Genomic DNA, 20,040 nt, shown 5'->3' with positions numbered 1-20,040 from the left:
TGCTCTACTTCGTGTGAAAATCGGGGTGTGGAGGCATGTTGAGCTGTTTTATTTGTAGTTTCTTCATTAAAACTCCCATTTTATGCACTTTGGATGGAAAGAAATCATTTGTACATAAATTTTGACAACGCCATTTGCAAACATTAATTGTTTTACATGCCAAGATGCACCCATCCACCAAATATGGGGCAAAAGTTTATCACAATCTAGATATATATGTATAATTAGTGAGGGACCCCTTTTGATTTTGTGCAATTTCCACTAATTAGCTAGAGAGAAGGGATCAATTAATTAGGCCATGCATGTTAGGGGCTATGTGTTTTAGATTAGGGTTGTGTGGATTCAAATACAACTTCTTTATTTGTGTGCTATGATTAAGCAAAACTAGATTGATCGACTGCGCACACATTATTAGAGGCACATGCCTTTGCGCGCACAAAGTGCAGGTTAGGGTTTAGGGTTTAGTGTTTAGGGTTTAGGGTTTAGGGTGTAGTGTTTAGGGTTTAGGGTCTAGGGTTTAGGGTTTAGTGTTTAGGGTGTTTAGGGTGTACGTTTAGGGTATAATTCGGGATTAGGGATATTAGGGTTTTAGGGTTTAAGGTTTAGGGATCATCGATCGAGTGCACACACACATTATTAGACGCACCCGCGCCTTTGCGCATAAAGTGCATGCGTATATAAAAGTGTGTGTTTTGGCCACCAATGATATATAGATCGAGAGAGAGATTAAAATATATATATATATATCCCCAAGAATATGTTCAGATATATATTGAAATATATGCACGAATGATATGTGCAAGGTATGACATGCGCACATGCACACTAATTGTATATATATTATGAGTCAACTTAATCAAATGTGTTTTCATTCGAGAGAACTTGTCAAAGTTCAAGTTAATTAATTTATCAGCGCTAATTAGTTGGTCGCCTGCTTGATGCGCAATGAAGTGTCGTTGTCCCATATATATGTAGGGTTTAATTAGGGTTTAGGGTTTAGGGTTATCTAGATAGGGTTTTAGGGTTAGGGTTAGGGTTAATTAGGGTTTAGGGTCTAGGGTTTAGGGTTTGGGGTTTAGGGTTGAGGGTTTAGGGTCTAGGGTTAGGGTTTAGGGTTTAGTGTTTAGTGTTTAGGGTTTAGGGTGTAGTGTTTAGGTTTTAGGGTCTAGGGTTTAGGGTTTAGTGTTTAGGGTGTTTAGGGTGTACGTTTAGGGTATAATTAGGGATTAGGGATTAGGGTGTTAGGGTTTAAGGGTTAGAGATCATCGATCGAGTGCACACACACATTATTAGAGGCACCCGCGCCTTTGCGCATAAAGTGCATGCATATATAAGTGTGTGTTTAATTTTGGCCACCAACGATATATAGATCTAGAGAGAGATTGAAATGTATATATATCCCCAAGAATATATTCAGATATATATTGAAATATATGCACGAATGATATGTGCAAGGTATGACATGCGCGCATGCACACTAATTGTATATATATATTATGAGGAAACTAATTAATCAAATGTGTTTTCATTCGAGAGAACTTGTCAAAATTCAAGTTAATTAATTTATCAGCGCTAATTAATTAGTCGGTCGCCTGCTTGATGCGCAATGAAGTGTCGTTGGCCTATATATATGTAGGGTTTAATTAGGGTTTAGGGTTTAGGGTTATCTAGCTAGGGTTTTAGGGTGTTAGGGTTAGGGTTAATTAGGGTTTAGGGTCTAGGGTTTAGGGTTTAGGGTTTGGGGTTTAGGGTTTAGGGTTTAGGGTCTAGGGTTTTGGGTTTAGTGTTTAGGGTTTAGGGTTTAGGGTGTAGTGTTTAGGGTTTAGGGTCTAGGGTTTAGGGTTTAGTATTTAGGGTGTTTAGGGTGTACGTTTAGGGTATAATTAGGGCTTAAGGATTAGGGTTTTAGGGTTTAAGGTTTAGGGATCATCGATCGAGTGCACACACACATTATTAGAGGCACCCGCGCCTTTGCGCATAAATTAGTGCATGCGTATATAAGTGTGTTTTTTGGCCACCAACGATATATAGATCGAGAGAGATTGAAATGTATATACATCCCCAAGAATATGTTTAGATATATATTGCAATATATGCACGAATGATATGTGCAAGGTATGACATGCGCGCATGCACACTAATTGTATATATATATATTATGAGGCAACTAATTAATCAAATGTGTTTTCATTCAAGAGAACTTGTCAAAATTCAAGTTAATTAATTTATCAGCGCTAATTAGTTGGTCGCCTACTTGATGCGCAATGAAGTGTCGTTGGCCTATATATATGTAGGGTTTAATTAGGGTTTAGGCTTTAGGGTTATCTCTAGCTAAGGTTTTAGGGTTAGGGTTAGGGTTAATTAGGGTTTAGGGTTTGGGGGTTTAGTTTTAGGGTTTAGGGTCTAGGGTTTAGGGTTTAGGGTTTAGGGTGTATAGTGTTTAGGGTTTAGGGTTTAGGGTGTAGTGTTTAGGGTGTAGGGTCTAGGGTTTAGGGTTTAGTGTTTAGGGTGTTTAGGGTGTACGTTTAGGGTATAATTAGGGCTAAGGGATTAGGGTTTTAGGGTTGAAGGTTTAGGGATCAACGATCGATCGAGTGCACACACGCATTATTAGAGGCACCCGCGCCTTTGCGCATAAAGTGCATGCGTATATAAGTATGTTTTTTGGCCACCAACGATATATAGATCGAGAGAGAGATTGAAATGTGTATATATATCCCCAAGAATATGTTCAGATATATATTGAAATATATGCACGAATGATATGTGCAAGGTATGACATGCGCCCATGCACACTAATTGTATATATATTATGAGGCAACTTAATCAAATGTGTTTTCATTCGAGAGAACTTGTCAAAATTCAAGTTAATTAATTTATCAGCGCTAATTAGTTGGTCGCCTGCTTGATGCGCAATGAAGTGTCATTGGCCTATATATATGTTGGGTTTAATTAGGGTTTAGGGTTAGGGTTATCTAGCTAGGGTTTTAGGGTTAGGATTAGGGTTAATTAGGGTTTAGGGTTTCGGGTTTAGGGTTTGGGGTTTAGTTTTAGGGTCTAGGGTCTAGGGTTTAGGGTTTAGGGTGTTTAGTGTTTAGGGTTTAGGGTTTAGGGTGTAGTGTTTAGGGTGTAGGGTCTAGGGTTTAGGGTTTAGTGTTTAGGGTGTTTCGGGTGTACGTTTAGGGTATAATTAGGGATTAGGGACTAGGGTTTTAGGGTTTAAAGGTTTAGGGATCATCGATCGAGTGCACACACACATTATTAGAGGCACCCGCGCCTTTGCGCATAAAGTGCATGCGTATATAAGTGTGCTTTTTGGCCACCAACGATATATAGATCGAGAGAGAGATTGAAATGTGTATATATATATATCCCTAAGAATATGTTCAGATATATATTGAAATATATGCACGAATGATATGTGCAAGGTATGACATGCGCGCATGCACACTAATTGTATATATATTATGAGGCAACTTAATCAAATGTATTTTCATTCGAGAGAACTTGTCAAAATTCAAGTTAATTAATTTATCAGCGCTAATTAGTTGGTCGCCTGCTTGATGCGCAATGAAGTGTCGTTGGCCTATATTTATACGTAGGTTTTAATTAGGGTTGAGGGTTTAGGGTGTAGTGGTTTAGGGTTTAGGGTGTAGTGTTTAGGGTTTAGGGTCTAGGGTTTAGGGTTTAGTGTTTAGGGTGTTTAGGGTGTACGTTTAGGGTATTATTAGGGATTAGGGATTAGGGTTTTAGGGTTGAAGGTTTAGGGATCAACGATCGATCGAGTGCACACACACATTATTAGAGGCACCCGCGCCTTTGCGCATAAAGTGCATGCGTATATAAGTGTGTTTTTTGGCCACCAACGATATATAGATCGAGAGAGAGATTGAAATGTATATATATCCCCAAGAATATGTTCAGATATATATTGAAATATATGCACGAATGATGTGTGCAAGGTATGACATGCGCGCATGCACACTAATTGTATATATATTATGAGGCAACTTAATCAAATGTGTTTTCATTCGAGAGAACTTGTCAAAATTCAAGTTAATTAATTTATCAGCGCTAATTAGTTGGTCGCCTGCTTGATGCGCAATGCAGTGTCGTTGGCCTATATATATGTTGGGTTTAATTAGGGTTTAGGGTTTAGGGTTATCTAGCTAGGGTTTTAGGGTTAGGGTTAGGGTTAATTAGGGTTTAGGGTTTAGGGTTTGGGGTTTAGTTTTAGGATCTAGGGTTTAGGGTTTAGGGTTTAGGGTGTTTAGTGTTTAGGGTTTAGGGTTTAGGGTGTAGTGTTTAGGGTGTAGGGTCTAGGGTTTAGGGTTTAGTGTTTAGGGTGTTTCGGGTGTACGTTTAGGGTATAATTAGGGTTTAGGGACTAGGGTTTTAGGGTTTAAAGGTTTAGGGATCATCGATCGAGTGCACACACATTATTAGAGGCACCCGCGCCTTTGCGCATAAAGTGCATGCGTATATAAGTGTGCTTTTTGGCCACCAACGATATATAGATCGAGAGAGAGATTGAAATGTGTATATATATATATCCCCAAGAATATGTTCAGATATATATTGAAATATATGCACGAATGATATGTGCAAGGTATGACATGCGCGCATGCACACTAATTGTATATATATTATGAGGCAACTTAATCAAATGTATTTTCATTCGAGAGAACTTGTCAAAATTCAAGTTAATTAATTTATCAGCGCTAACTAGTTGGTCGCCTGCTTGATGCGCAATGAAGTGTCGTTGGCCTATATTTATATGTAGGGTTTAATTAGGGTTTAGGGTTTAGGGTGTAGTGGTTTAGGGTTTAGGTGTAGTGTTTAGGGTTTAGGGTCTAGGGTTTAGGGTTTAGTGTTTAGGGTGTTTAGGTGTACGTTTAGGGTATAATTAGGGATTAGGGATTAAGGTTTTAGGGTTGAAGGTTTAGGGATCAACGATCGATCGAGTGCACACACACATTATTAGAGGCACCCGAGCGTTTGAGCATAAAGTGCATGCGTATATAAGTGTGTTTTTTGGCCACCAACGATATATAGATCGAGAGAGAGATTGAAATGTATATATATCCCCAAGAATATGTTCAAATATATATTGAAATATATGCACGAATGATATGTGCAAGGTATGACATGCGCGCATGCACACTAATTGTATATATATTATGAGGCAACTTAATCAAATGTGTTTTCATTCGAGAGAACTTGTCAAAATTCAAGTTAATTAATTAAACACAGCTAATTAGTTGGTCGCCGCTTGATGCGCAATGAAGTGTCGTTGGCCTATATATATGTTTGGTTTAATTAGGGTTTTGGGTTTAGGGTTATCTAGCTAGGGTTTTAGGGTTAGGATTAGGGTTAATTAGGGTTTAGGGTTTCGGGTTTAGGGTTTGGGGTTTAGTTTGTCTAGGGTTTAGGGTTTAGGGTTTAGGGTGTTTAGTGTTTAGGGTTTATTGTTTAGGGTGTAGTGTTTAGGGTGTAGGGTCTAGGGTTTAGGGTTTAGTGCTTAGGGTGTTTCGGGTGTACGTTTAGGGTATAATTAGGGATTAGGGACTAGGGTTTTAGGGTTTAAAGGTTTAGGGATCATCGATCGAGTGCACACACACATTATTAGAGGCACCCGCGCCTTTGCGCATAAAGTGCATGCGTATATAAGTGTGCTTTTTGGCCACCAACGATATATAGATCGAGAGAGAGATTGAAATGTGTATATATATATCCCCAAGAATATGTTCAGATATATATTGAAATATATGCACGAATGATATGTGCAAGGTATGACATGCGCGCATGCACACTAATTGTATATATATTATGAGGCAACTTAATCAAATGTATTTTCATTCGAGAGAACTTGTCAAAATTCAAGTTAATTAATTTATCAACGCTAATTAGTTGGTCGTCGCTTTGATGCGCAATGAAGTGTCGTTGGCCTATATTTGTATGTAGGGTTTAATTAGGGTTTAGGGTTTAGGGTGTAGTGGTTTAGGGTTTAGGGTGTAGTGTTTAGGGTTTAGGGTCTAGGGTTTAGGGTTTCGTGTTTAGGGTGTTTAGGGTGTACGTTTAGGGTATAATTAGGGATTAGGGATTAGGGTTTTAGGGTTGAAGGTTTAGGGATCAACGATCGATCGAGTGCACACACACATTATTAGAGGCACCCGCGCCTTTGCGCATAAAGTGCATGCGTATATAAGTGTGTTTTTTGGCCACCAACGATATATAGATCGAGAGAGAGATTGAAATGTATATATATATCCCCAAGAATATGTTCAGATATATATTGAAATATATGCACGAATGATATGTGCAAGGTATGACATGCGCGCATGCACACCAATTGTATATATATTATGAGGCAACTTAATCAAATGTATTTTCATTCGAGAGAACTTGTCAAAATTCAAGTTAATTAATTTATCAGCGCTAATTAGTTGGTCGCCTGCTTGATGCGCAATGAAGTGTCGTTGGCCTATATTTATATGTAGGGTTTAATTAGGGTTTAGGGTTTAGGGTGTAGTGGTTTAGGGTTTAGGGTGTAGTGTTTAGGGTTTAGGGTCTAGGGTTTAGTGTTTAGGGTGTACGTTTAGGGTATAATTAGGGATTAGGGATTAGGGTTTTAGGGTTGAAGGTTTAGGGATCAACGATCTATCGAGTGCACACACACATTATTAGAGGCACCCGCGCCTTTGCGCATAAAGTGCATGCGTATATAAGTGTGTTTTTTGGCCACCAACGATATATAGATCGAGAGAGAGATTGAAATGTATATATATCCCCAAGAATATGTTCAGATATATTGAAATATATGCACGAATGATATGTGCAAGGTATGACATGCGCGCATGCACACTAATTGTATATATATTATGAGGCAACTTATTCAAATGTGTTTTCATTCGAGAGAACTTGTCAAAATTCAAGTTAATTAATTTATCAGCGCTAATTAGTTGTTCGCCTGCTTGATGCGCAATGAAGTGTCGTTGGCCTATATATATGTTGGGTTTAATTAGGGTTTAGGGTTTAGGGTTATCTAGCTAGGGTTTTAGGGTTAGGGTTAGGGTTAATTAGGGTTTAGGGTTTAGGGTTTAGGGTTTGGGGTTTAGTTTTAGGGTTTAGGGTTTAGGGTTTAGGGTGTTTAGTGTTTAGGGTTTAGGGTTTAGGGTTTAGGGTGTAGTGTTTAGGGTCTAGGGTGTAGGGTTTAGGGTTTAGTGTTTAGGGTGTTTCGGGTGTACGTTTAGGGTATAATTAGGGATTAGGGACTAGGGTTTTAGGGTTTAAAGGTTTAGGGATCATCGATCGAGTGCACACACACATTATTAGAGGCACCCGCGCCTTTGCGCATAAAGTGCATGCGTATATAAGTGTGCTTTTTGGCCACCAACGATATATAGATCGAGAGAGAGATTGAAATGTGTATATATATATATCCCTAAGAATATGTTCAGATATATATTGAAATATATGCACGAATGATATGTGCAAGGTATGACATGCGCGCATGCACACTAATTGTATATATATTATGAGGCAACTTAATCAAATGTATTTTCATTCGAGAGAACTTGTCAAAATTCAAGTTAATTAATTTATCAGCGCTAATTAGTTGGTCGCCTGCTTGATGCGCAATGAAGTGTCGTTGGCCTATATTTATACGTAGGGTTTAATTAGGGTTGAGGGTTTAGGTTGTAGTGGTTTAGGGTTTAGGGTGTAGTGTTTAGGGTTTAGGGTCTAGGGTTTAGGGTTTAGTGGTTAGGGTGTTTAGGGTGTACGTTTAGGGTATTATTAGGGATTAGGGATTAGGGTTTTAGGGTTGAAGGTTTAGGGATCAACGATCGATCGAGTGCACACACACATTATTAGAGGCACCCGCGCCTTTGCGCATAAAGTGCATGCGTATATAAGTGTGTTTTTTGGCCACCAACGATATATAGATCGAGAGAGAGATTGAAATGTATATATATCCCCAAGAATATGTTCAGATATATATTGAAATATATGCACGAATGATGTGTGCAAGGTATGACATGCGCGCATGCACACTAATTGTATATATATTATGAGGCAACTTAATCAAATGTGTTTTCATTCGAGAGAACTTGCCAAAATTCAAGTTAATTAATTTATCAGCGCTAATTAGTTGGTCGCCTGCTTGATGCGCAATGAAGTGTTGTTGGCCTATATATATGTTGGGTTTAATTAGGGTTTAGGGTTTAGGGTGTAGTGGTTTAGGGTGTAGTGTTTAGGGTGTAGGGTCTAGGGTTTAGGGTTTAGTGTTTAGGGTGTTTCGGGTGTACGTTTAGGGTATAATTAGGGATTAGGGACTAGGGTTTTAGGGTTTAAAGGTTTAGGGATCATCGATCGAGTGCACACACACATTATTAGAGGCACCCGCGCCTTTGCGCATAAAGTGCATGCGTATATAAGTGTGCTTTTTGGCCACCAACGATATATAGATCGAGAGAGAGATTGAAATGTGTATATATATATATCCCTAAGAATATGTTCAGATATATATTGAAATATATGCACGAATGATATGTGCAAGGTATGACATGCGCGCATGCACACTAATTGTATATATATTATGAGGCAACTTAATCAAATGTATTTTCATTCGAGAGAACTTGTCAAAATTCAAGTTAATTAATTTATCAGCGCTAATTAGTTGGTCGCCTGCTTGATGCGCAATGAAGTGTCGTTGGCCTATATTTATACGTAGGTTTTAATTAGGGTTGAGGGTTTAGGGTGTAGTGGTTTAGGGTTTAGGGTGTAGTGTTTAGGGTTTAGGGTCTAGGGTTTAGGGTTTAGTGTTTAGGGTGTTTAGGGTGTACGTTTAGGGTATTATTAGGGATTAGGGATTAGGGTTTTAGGGTTGAAGGTTTAGGGATCAACGATCGATCGAGTGCACACACACATTATTAGAGGCACCCGCGCCTTTGCGCATAAAGTGCATGCGTATATAAGTGTGTTTTTTGGCCACCAACGATATATAGATCGAGAGAGAGATTGAAATGTATATATATCCCCAAGAATATGTTCAGATATATATTGAAATATATGCACGAATGATGTGTGCAAGGTATGACATGCGCGCATGCACACTAATTGTATATATATTATGAGGCAACTTAATCAAATGTGTTTTCATTCGAGAGAACTTGTCAAAATTCAAGTTAATTAATTTATCAGCGCTAATTAGTTGGTCGCCTGCTTGATGCGCAATGCAGTGTCGTTGGCCTATATATATGTTGGGTTTAATTAGGGTTTAGGGTTTAGGGTTATCTAGCTAGGGTTTTAGGGTTAGGGTTAGGGTTAATTAGGGTTTAGGGTTTAGGGTTTGGGGTTTAGTTTTAGGATCTAGGGTTTAGGGTTTAGGGTTTAGGGTGTTTAGTGTTTAGGGTTTAGGGTTTAGGGTGTAGTGTTTAGGGTGTAGGGTCTAGGGTTTAGGGTTTAGTGTTTAGGGTGTTTCGGGTGTACGTTTAGGGTATAATTAGGGTTTAGGGACTAGGGTTTTAGGGTTTAAAGGTTTAGGGATCATCGATCGAGTGCACACACATTATTAGAGGCACCCGCGCCTTTGCGCATAAAGTGCATGCGTATATAAGTGTGCTTTTTGGCCACCAACGATATATAGATCGAGAGAGAGATTGAAATGTGTATATATATATATCCCCAAGAATATGTTCAGATATATATTGAAATATATGCACGAATGATATGTGCAAGGTATGACATGCGCGCATGCACACTAATTGTATATATATTATGAGGCAACTTAATCAAATGTATTTTCATTCGAGAGAACTTGTCAAAATTCAAGTTAATTAATTTATCAGCGCTAACTAGTTGGTCGCCTGCTTGATGCGCAATGAAGTGTCGTTGGCCTATATTTATATGTAGGGTTTAATTAGGGTTTAGGGTTTAGGGTGTAGTGGTTTAGGGTTTAGGGTGTAGTGTTTAGGGTTTAGGGTCTAGGGTTTAGGGTTTAGTGTTTAGGGTGTTTAGGGTGTACGTTTAGGGTATAATTAGGGATTAGGGATTAAGGTTTTAGGGTTGAAGGTTTAGGGATCAACGATCGATCGAGTGCACACACACATTATTAGAGGCACCCGCGCCTTTGCGCATAAAGTGCATGCGTATATAAGTGTGTTTTTTGGCCACCAACGATATATAGATCGAGAGAGAGATTGAAATGTATATATATCCCCAAGAATATGTTCAAATATATATTGAAATATATGCACGAATGATATGTGCAAGGTATGACATGCGCGCATGCACACTAATTGTATATATATTATGAGGCAACTTAATCAAATGTGTTTTCATTCGAGAGAACTTGTCAAAATTCAAGTTAATTAATTTATCAGCGCTAATTAGTTGGTCGCCTGCTTGATGCGCAATGAAGTGTCGTTGGCCTATATATATGTTTGGTTTAATTAGGGTTTTGGGTTTAGGGTTATCTAGCTAGGGTTTTAGGGTTAGGATTAGGGTTAATTAGGGTTTAGGGTTTCGGGTTTAGGGTTTGGGGTTTAGTTTGTCTAGGGTTTAGGGTTTAGGGTTTAGGGTGTTTAGTGTTTAGGGTTTATTGTTTAGGGTGTAGTGTTTAGGGTGTAGGGTCTAGGGTTTAGGGTTTAGTGCTTAGGGTGTTTCGGGTGTACGTTTAGGGTATAATTAGGGATTAGGGACTAGGGTTTTAGGGTTTAAAGGTTTAGGGATCATCGATCGAGTGCACACACACATTATTAGAGGCACCCGCGCCTTTGCGCATAAAGTGCATGCGTATATAAGTGTGCTTTTTGGCCACCAACGATATATAGATCGAGAGAGAGATTGAAATGTGTATATATATATCCCCAAGAATATGTTCAGATATATATTGAAATATATGCACGAATGATATGTGCAAGGTATGACATGCGCGCATGCACACTAATTGTATATATATTATGAGGCAACTTAATCAAATGTATTTTCATTCGAGAGAACTTGTCAAAATTCAAGTTAATTAATTTATCAACGCTAATTAGTTGGTCGCCTGCTTGATGCGCAATGAAGTGTCGTTGGCCTATATTTGTATGTAGGGTTTAATTAGGGTTTAGGGTTTAGGGTGTAGTGGTTTAGGGTTTAGGGTGTAGTGTTTAGGGTTTAGGGTCTAGGGTTTAGGGTTTCGTGTTTAGGGTGTTTAGGGTGTACGTTTAGGGTATAATTAGGGATTAGGGATTAGGGTTTTAGGGTTGAAGGTTTAGGGATCAACGATCGATCGAGTGCACACACACATTATTAGAGGCACCCGCGCCTTTGCGCATAAAGTGCATGCGTATATAAGTGTGTTTTTTGGCCACCAACGATATATAGATCGAGAGAGAGATTGAAATGTATATATATATCCCCAAGAATATGTTCAGATATATATTGAAATATATGCACGAATGATATGTGCAAGGTATGACATGCGCGCATGCACACCAATTGTATATATATTATGAGGCAACTTAATCAAATGTATTTTCATTCGAGAGAACTTGTCAAAATTCAAGTTAATTAATTTATCAGCGCTAATTAGTTGGTCGCCTGCTTGATGCGCAATGAAGTGTCGTTGGCCTATATTTATATGTAGGGTTTAATTAGGGTTTAGGGTTTAGGGTGTAGTGGTTTAGGGTTTAGGGTGTAGTGTTTAGGGTTTAGGGTCTAGGGTTTAGTGTTTAGGGTGTACGTTTAGGGTATAATTAGGGATTAGGGATTAGGGTTTTAGGGTTGAAGGTTTAGGGATCAACGATCTATCGAGTGCACACACACATTATTAGAGGCACCCGCGCCTTTGCGCATAAAGTGCATGCGTATATAAGTGTGTTTTTTGGCCACCAACGATATATAGATCGAGAGAGAGATTGAAATGTATATATATCCCCAAGAATATGTTCAGATATATTGAAATATATGCACGAATGATATGTGCAAGGTATGACATGCGCGCATGCACACTAATTGTATATATATTATGAGGCAACTTATTCAAATGTGTTTTCATTCGAGAGAACTTGTCAAAATTCAAGTTAATTAATTTATCAGCGCTAATTAGTTGTTCGCCTGCTTGATGCGCAATGAAGTGTCGTTGGCCTATATATATGTTGGGTTTAATTAGGGTTTAGGGTTTAGGGTTATCTAGCTAGGGTTTTAGGGTTAGGGTTAGGGTTAATTAGGGTTTAGGGTTTAGGGTTTAGGGTTTGGGGTTTAGTTTTAGGGTTTAGGGTTTAGGGTTTAGGGTGTTTAGTGTTTAGGGTTTAGGGTTTAGGGTTTAGGGTGTAGTGTTTAGGGTCTAGGGTGTAGGGTTTAGGGTTTAGTGTTTAGGGTGTTTCGGGTGTACGTTTAGGGTATAATTAGGGATTAGGGACTAGGGTTTTAGGGTTTAAAGGTTTAGGGATCATCGATCGAGTGCACACACACATTATTAGAGGCACCCGCGCCTTTGCGCATAAAGTGCATGCGTATATAAGTGTGCTTTTTGGCCACCAACGATATATAGATCGAGAGAGAGATTGAAATGTGTATATATATATATCCCTAAGAATATGTTCAGATATATATTGAAATATATGCACGAATGATATGTGCAAGGTATGACATGCGCGCATGCACACTAATTGTATATATATTATGAGGCAACTTAATCAAATGTATTTTCATTCGAGAGAACTTGTCAAAATTCAAGTTAATTAATTTATCAGCGCTAATTAGTTGGTCGCCTGCTTGATGCGCAATGAAGTGTCGTTGGCCTATATTTATACGTAGGGTTTAATTAGGGTTGAGGGTTTAGGTTGTAGTGGTTTAGGGTTTAGGGTGTAGTGTTTAGGGTTTAGGGTCTAGGGTTTAGGGTTTAGTGGTTAGGGTGTTTAGGGTGTACGTTTAGGGTATTATTAGGGATTAGGGATTAGGGTTTTAGGGTTGAAGGTTTAGGGATCAACGATCGATCGAGTGCACACACACATTATTAGAGGCACCCGCGCCTTTGCGCATAAAGTGCATGCGTATATAAGTGTGTTTTTTGGCCACCAACGATATATAGATCGAGAGAGAGATTGAAATGTATATATATCCCCAAGAATATGTTCAGATATATATTGAAATATATGCACGAATGATGTGTGCAAGGTATGACATGCGCGCATGCACACTAATTGTATATATATTATGAGGCAACTTAATCAAATGTGTTTTCATTCGAGAGAACTTGCCAAAATTCAAGTTAATTAATTTATCAGCGCTAATTAGTTGGTCGCCTGCTTGATGCGCAATGAAGTGTTGTTGGCCTATATATATGTTGGGTTTAATTAGGGTTTAGGGTTTAGGGTTATCTAGCTAGGGTTTTAGGGTTAGGGTTAGGGTTAATTAGGGTTTAGGGTTTAGGGTTTGGGGTTTAGTTTTAGGGTCTAGGGTTTAGGGTTTAGGGTTTAGGGTGTTTAGTGTTTAGGGTTTAGGGTTTAGGGTGTAGTGTTTAGGGTGTAGGGTCTAGGGTTTAGGGTTTAGTGTTTAGGGTGTTTCGGGTGTACGTTTAGGGTATAATTAGGGTTTAGGGACTAGGGTTTTAGGGTTTAAAGGTTTAGGGATCATCGATCGAGTGCACACACATTATTAGAGGCACCCGCGCCTTTGCGCATAAAGTGCATGCGTATATAAGTGTGCTTTTTGGCCACCAACGATATATAGATCGAGAGAGAGATTGAAATGTGTATATATATATATCCCCAAGAATATGTTCAGATATATATTGAAATATATGCACGAATGATATGTGCAAGGTATGACATGCGCGCATGCACACTAATTGTATATATATTATGAGGCAACTTAATCAAATGTATTTTCATTCGAGAGAACTTGTCAAAATTCAAGTTAATTAATTTATCAGGGCTAACTAGTTGGTCGCCTGCTTGATGCGCAATGAAGTGTCGTTGGCCTATATTTATATGTAGGGTTTAATTAGGGTTTAGGGTTTAGGGTGTAGTGGTTTAGGGTTTAGGGTGTAGTGTTTAGGGTTTAGGGTCTAGGGTTTAGGGTTTAGTGTTTAGGGTGTTTAGGGTGTACGTTTAGGGTATAATTAGGGATTAGGGATTAAAGTTTTAGGGTTGAAGGTTTAGGGATCAACGATCGATCGAGTGCACACACACATTATTAGAGGCACCCGCGCCTTTGCGCATAAAGTGCATGCGTATATAAGTGTGTTTTTTGGCCACCAACGATATATAGATCGAGAGAGAGATTGAAATGTATATATATCCCCAAGAATATGTTCAAATATATATTGAAATATATGCACGAATGATATGTGCAAGGTATGACATGCGCGCATGCACACTAATTATATATATATTATGAGGCAACTTAATCAAATGTGTTTTCATTCGAGAGAACTTGTCAAAATTCAAGTTAATTAATTTATCAGCGCTAATTAGTTGGTCGCCTGCTTGATGCGCAATGAAGTGTCGTTGGCCTATATATATGTTGGGTTTAATTAGGGTTTTGGGTTTAGGGTTATCTAGCTAGGGTTTTAGGGTTAGGGTTAATTAGGGTTTAGGGTCTAGGGTTTAGGGTTTAGGGTTTGGGGTTTGGGGTTTAGGGTTTAGGGTTTAGGGCCTAGGGTTAGGGTTTAGGGTTTAGGGTTTAGTGTTTAGGGTTTAGGGTTTAGGGTTTAGGGTGTAGTGTTTAGGGTTTAGGGTCTAGGGTTTAGGGTTTAGTGTTTAGGGTGTACGTTTAGGGTATAATTAGGGATTAGGGTTTTAGGGTTTAAGGTTTAGGGATCATCGATCGAGTGCACACATATTAGTGGCACCCGCGCCTTTGCGCATGAAGTGCATGCGTATATAAGTGTGTTTTTTGGCCACCAACGATATATAGATCGAGAGAGAGATTGAAATATATATATCCCCAAGAATATATTCAGATATATATTGAAATATATGCACGAATGATATATGCAAGGTATGACATGCGCGCATGCACACTAATTGTATATATATTATGAGGCAACTTAATCAAATGTGTTTTCATTCGAGAGAACTTGTCAAAATTCAAGTTAATTAATTTATCAGCGCTAATTAGTTGGTCGCCTGCTTGATGCGCAATGAAGTGTCGTTGGCCTATATATATATATGTAGGATTTAATTAGGGTTTAGGGTTTAGGGTTATCTAGCTAGGGTTTTAGGGTTAGGGTTAGGGTTAATTAGGGTTTAGGGTCTAGGGTTTAGGGTTTGGGGTTTGGGGTTTAGTGTTTAGGGTTTAGGGTCTAGGGTTAGGGTTTAGGGTTTAGGGTGTAGTGTTTAGGGTTTAGGGTCTAGGGTTTAGGGTTTAGTGTTTAGGGTGTTTAGGGTGTATGTTTAGGGTATAATTAGGGATTAGGGTTTTAGGGTTTAAGGTTTTGGGATCATCGATCGAGTGCACACACACATTATTAGAGGCACCCGCGCCTTTGCGCATAAAGTGCATGCGTATATATATAAGTGTGTTTCTTGGCCACCAACGATATATAGATCGAGATATAGAGATTGAAATCCCCAAGAATATGTTCAAATATACGCACACACATGAATTACTAGAGGCACCCGCGCCTTTGCGCATAAAGTGCATGCATATGTGTGTTGTTCTGGCCACCAACGATAGATCCAGAGAGAGAGAGAGATTGAAATCCCCAAGAATTAGAGGACCCCCTTGCACAAGTGTTGGCCATCTATATATAATATGAATCCCAATAATGTTCATACATGATAGGGCATATGTGTGAAGCAATTTTTTTCCGAGAACTTGTAAAGATTCAAATTTATCAGTGCAAATGGAAACTAGTGCACATTAGAGGACCCCCTTGCACACGTGTTGGCCATCTATGTATAGTTTGAATCCCAATAATGTTCATACATGATAGGCTAGATGTGAATCAATTTTTTCTTCCAAGAACTTGTCAAGATTCAAATTTATCGGTGCTAATGGAAACTAGTGCGCACTAGACGAGCCCCTTGCGCAAGTGCTGGACATTACATATAGTAGTTTAAATCTTAAGAATGTTCATACATGATAGGCCATATGTGCAAAGAATTTTTTTTCCCGTGAACTTGTCAAAATTCAAGTTTATCGTTGCAAATGGAAACTAGTCCAAAAAATTACATAGAGGTCCAAAAGAACTAGACAATAACTAATAGGACCTGCAACTTTACAAAAAGGACCCCAAAACATATAGAAGAAAATCAATCGAGTCCTTCTGGACCGCACATCAGATCTCTGCTCCGCATCCTTTCCAGCAACTCCGTCGCCGGGGACGCACCACTTGGGACGGTGTCGCCGGTAGTCGCCAGGACGAAGGAGAAGAATGGCCTCAGCAACGGCATATTGGCTCTGAGAAGGGCCGCTGAAAGGCCAAGATGTTCACGGGCAAGACGGATGACGCCATCGTATGCCCCGAGCTTGTGAACGTTAGCAGCTTGACTTCCCCGTTGGCCAGATCTGAAGCACTGACCAAAGCAAGCCTCACCGTTAGCGCCATCACCTTGATGGCACCAGATCGGGGTTTGGCCGGCAAGAGCCGCCGGATCTGATCCGCAGATTCACCATAGGCCAGATACGAAGCCGATGACGAGATCCCCGACTCCATTGCGCCATTCTGCTCATGGGAAACACTGGATCTAAGCTTACAACAACACTAACTCCCTCGGATCCAAATTAGCTGACTCAACTTTGCTTATCTAAATATGGATGTATCCACAGATGTTTTTACTCTAGATACATACACGTCTAAGGAAAGATGAATCAATTAATTTAGTTCGGAGGGTGTACGATATACAGAGAGAAGTCGGCCTCGTCTCCGGTCGGCGAGGCCGCCGGAGAGAAGGGGGAGAGGAGCCGGGGGAGTGAGAGAGACTCGAGAGAGAAAGAGAAGAGGAGAGCTCCCTGGGGAAGAACATTATTTTTGTCGTTCTGCTCGTAGCTTGAAACTGAAAATTTCGGCCCCGCGCCAAATCATCCCGCCGAATCCATTCGAAAATCCCGTGACCAGTTTTACCCTTTTAACCCTGGTCCGGAAGTTACAACCCACCGACCATGGAGGGCTCATTCGGTAACAATGAAATATCTTGCCTAGATCCCGAACCCTCCCCACAGGCCCACACCCACCCACCAACCATTCGCCCCATTAGCTCAAAAATACTCTCACACGCCAAAGCTCTGACTCTCTACAGTACTAGATCTGCTTCGCCGCCGGCATACTCCTCCACAGCGTAGCCTTATCGTGTTGGCTGTCCACCCACCTGATCCGCTCCCCCGCCGCCCTCGCCACCGACGGATATGCTTCACCGCCGACCTCGCCACCGACGAATCTGCTTCAACGCCGACCTCGCCACCGACGGATCTGCTTCACCGCCGACCTCATCCACAGCATAGCAATCAACGCCTTTCCTGTCGACGCACCGGATCCTCTCCAACGGAACCGGGTCTACTTCACCGCGGCCCCCCTCCACAGAAGCCGATCTATTCCACCGACTAGCTCGGCGCACCGGCTGTATCAACTTCACCGAATCCCTTGCCAGCCAACCAGATCTGCTTCACTAACGCCCGCTTCTACTAAAACAGGGTCGACTCATCGTCTCCCGCGTTCGCCGCCGCTGGAATGCAAGTTGCCGCCCCCGTCCACCCTGCCCCAGCTTGGTTACTACGCTGGCTCGTTAGATCGCGGTATTTCTTTAGCCATGTTTTGTGTAGTTATTTGCAGATCTCATATGCCATTAACTTTCTTGATGTGTTACTTCGCATGAAGTTCGTTTAAATATTGTACAGTACAAAAGCATTATCCGGTCGCTACCATCCTGTTCATTCTATCGACACTGTGTGCATCCACATACTTATAGCCTTATACCCATTCATTTGCTGCCAAGCTTGTTTTTGTACGGCATGCTATTCCTTTTATAGTCATGCTATGGGCATTTCCAATCTGGTTGTTCTTATACCACGTCATTAGCTCACCGCTAGCCGCTAGCTGTTTTCTCGTGCCTGCTATTCTCACACTGCTTTTATAATCATGCTATGTGCATTTCCAATCTGCTTGCTCTTATACCTCGTCTTTAGCTTATAGCTATTTTTTTCCATGAATGCTCTTGTCGCACAGCTTGTATAGTTATTGTTGCGTGCATGTCTGGTCTTTGTATTATCGTAGACTAACCTCTCAATGTTATTTTTCCTAGGGATTGATCATGCGAACCACTTATTAGAATATCCAACATTAACAACGGGGACGCTAGGGAAGGTTGGAATCTGAGTTCTTGGTTGGTAATTTTGGCAGTTTACTTCCGTCATTATCTATAACCTATATGCATTGTTCCTTATGTAAGAGATTAACACTTGGAACCCTGCCATAGCAATGCCATTCATGCTTTACTATGTTTCTGCCTATTTGATATGCTTGTCTTGGAGCAAGCTGCGAAGGTGATTTGAACGACATTTGGTTATTCTTAATGCCGGTTACTTTATGTGGAAAACCTTGGCATTACCCTACTCTAAATCTGAATGTCTGAAATTCGTATCTCATGAAAAGCAACATCTAGTTGGTTTTAATCTGATATCTGGTAAATATTGGCTTATTCATTTGGCAGCTCAAGTTTTTTGTTATTTGAAACCTGCTGACTTGGTCTTAAATGTGATATCTAAACACAGATTAAGGACAATGGAGCAGGAGGATTAGCATTTCACTTGATGGCTGAACCTAAAATGACAGGCATGTCGACCACGACTAGTGCACGCAAGAGAAGGACTGCGGCGAGCCGGTATGTGCTTAGTACATGCATCTTATCTTATCTTGTGCTTATTTACGCTACATCTTTGTTATCTGATCTCTACATTGCGTAATACATGTTTGAATAGTTAATTGTTGTAACTATATTTGCAATATTACCTGAATGCAGTTTTAATGAAGCAGTCATCATTAGAAGATAGTCGCCAAAGCGACCCTGTGCAACATTATGATGTAAGTCTGTGCTTAGTACAAGTTCCATACATTGTCTTATTTATGCAACTTGTTATTATCTTATATCTACATTGCATAATAAATGTTTGAATAGTTCACTGTTGTAACTATGTTGCAATATTACTAGAATGCAGGTGTAATGAAGAAGTCCTTAGTAGAAGATAGAGCGCAAAAAAGGTTCCTGGGTGAGCCTATGCAACGATATAATGTAAGTACTGTGCTTAGTACTTGTGACTATCTCATATCGACAATGCTTAATACATGTTTGCATAGTTCATCGTTTAACTCTTTTTGCATTATTATCAGAATGCAGTTGTGATGAAGCAATCTTCATCAGAAGAGAGGCCCACAAAAAGTTCTGATCTTTCTTCTGATGCATCCTCTCATAGCCGTCAACCTAGACCATTCCTTTCATCAAACAGTAAATATCTCAAGGATGTACTTTATAAAAGACATGGTATTGCTGCTTTAAGATCTGTAGCTGATATGTTGACCAAGAGTACACAAGATTCAATCAAGGCGATTGCCAAATGTCAACGTGTTATTGATGATGCTAATAGAAGTCCTCAATGATTCTATGTGATTTTTTTATTTGGGCACATTAATTGCCTTGTAATTTTCCTAGTTATTTTATTTGTGTATGTAATTGTGTGTATCATTGATACCAGATTTTAGGCTCATGAAATTTAATGCAAGTTGACTAGTCAAACAACCAGGGCCCTACAACTGATTGGGCCGGCCCACTTACAGTAGTGTGGGACCCACTTTCATTTTGGGTCGGCCCACCTACTTATTGGGCCAGCCCGTTAACAGGGAAGTGGGCCCCACCAGCTTATTGGGCCGGCCCACTATCTTGTTGGGCCAGCCCACTTGCTATATTGTGGACCCAACATACTAAATGGGCCGGCCCTTCAACAGGAAAGTGGGACCCACCTGTGTTTTTGGCTGGGCCCACTATCTTCTTTGGGCCCACTGCTATATGGTGGACCCCACATACTAAATGGGCCCGCCCTTTAACAGGAAAG

General features: G+C 40.1%; 1 long non-coding RNA gene across 1 annotated transcript; it reads left to right on the top strand.

Moving 5' to 3' along the window:
* Positions 1–18,946: 18,946 nt before the first annotated feature.
* LOC139835292 (uncharacterized) lies at positions 18,947–19,713 on the top strand. Its single transcript, XR_011751084.1, has 3 exons — positions 18,947–19,015; positions 19,143–19,223; positions 19,322–19,713. It is a non-coding gene; the product is annotated as an uncharacterized lncRNA (long non-coding RNA).
* Positions 19,714–20,040: the final 327 nt, after the last annotated feature.

Source organism: Lolium perenne, chromosome 2 (assembly GCF_019359855.2).
Source record: "Lolium perenne isolate Kyuss_39 chromosome 2, Kyuss_2.0, whole genome shotgun sequence".
NCBI lineage: Eukaryota > Viridiplantae > Streptophyta > Magnoliopsida > Poales > Poaceae > Lolium > Lolium perenne.
Note: the sequence above shows the minus strand (reverse complement) of the source record. Positions and strands in the feature narration are given on the sequence as shown.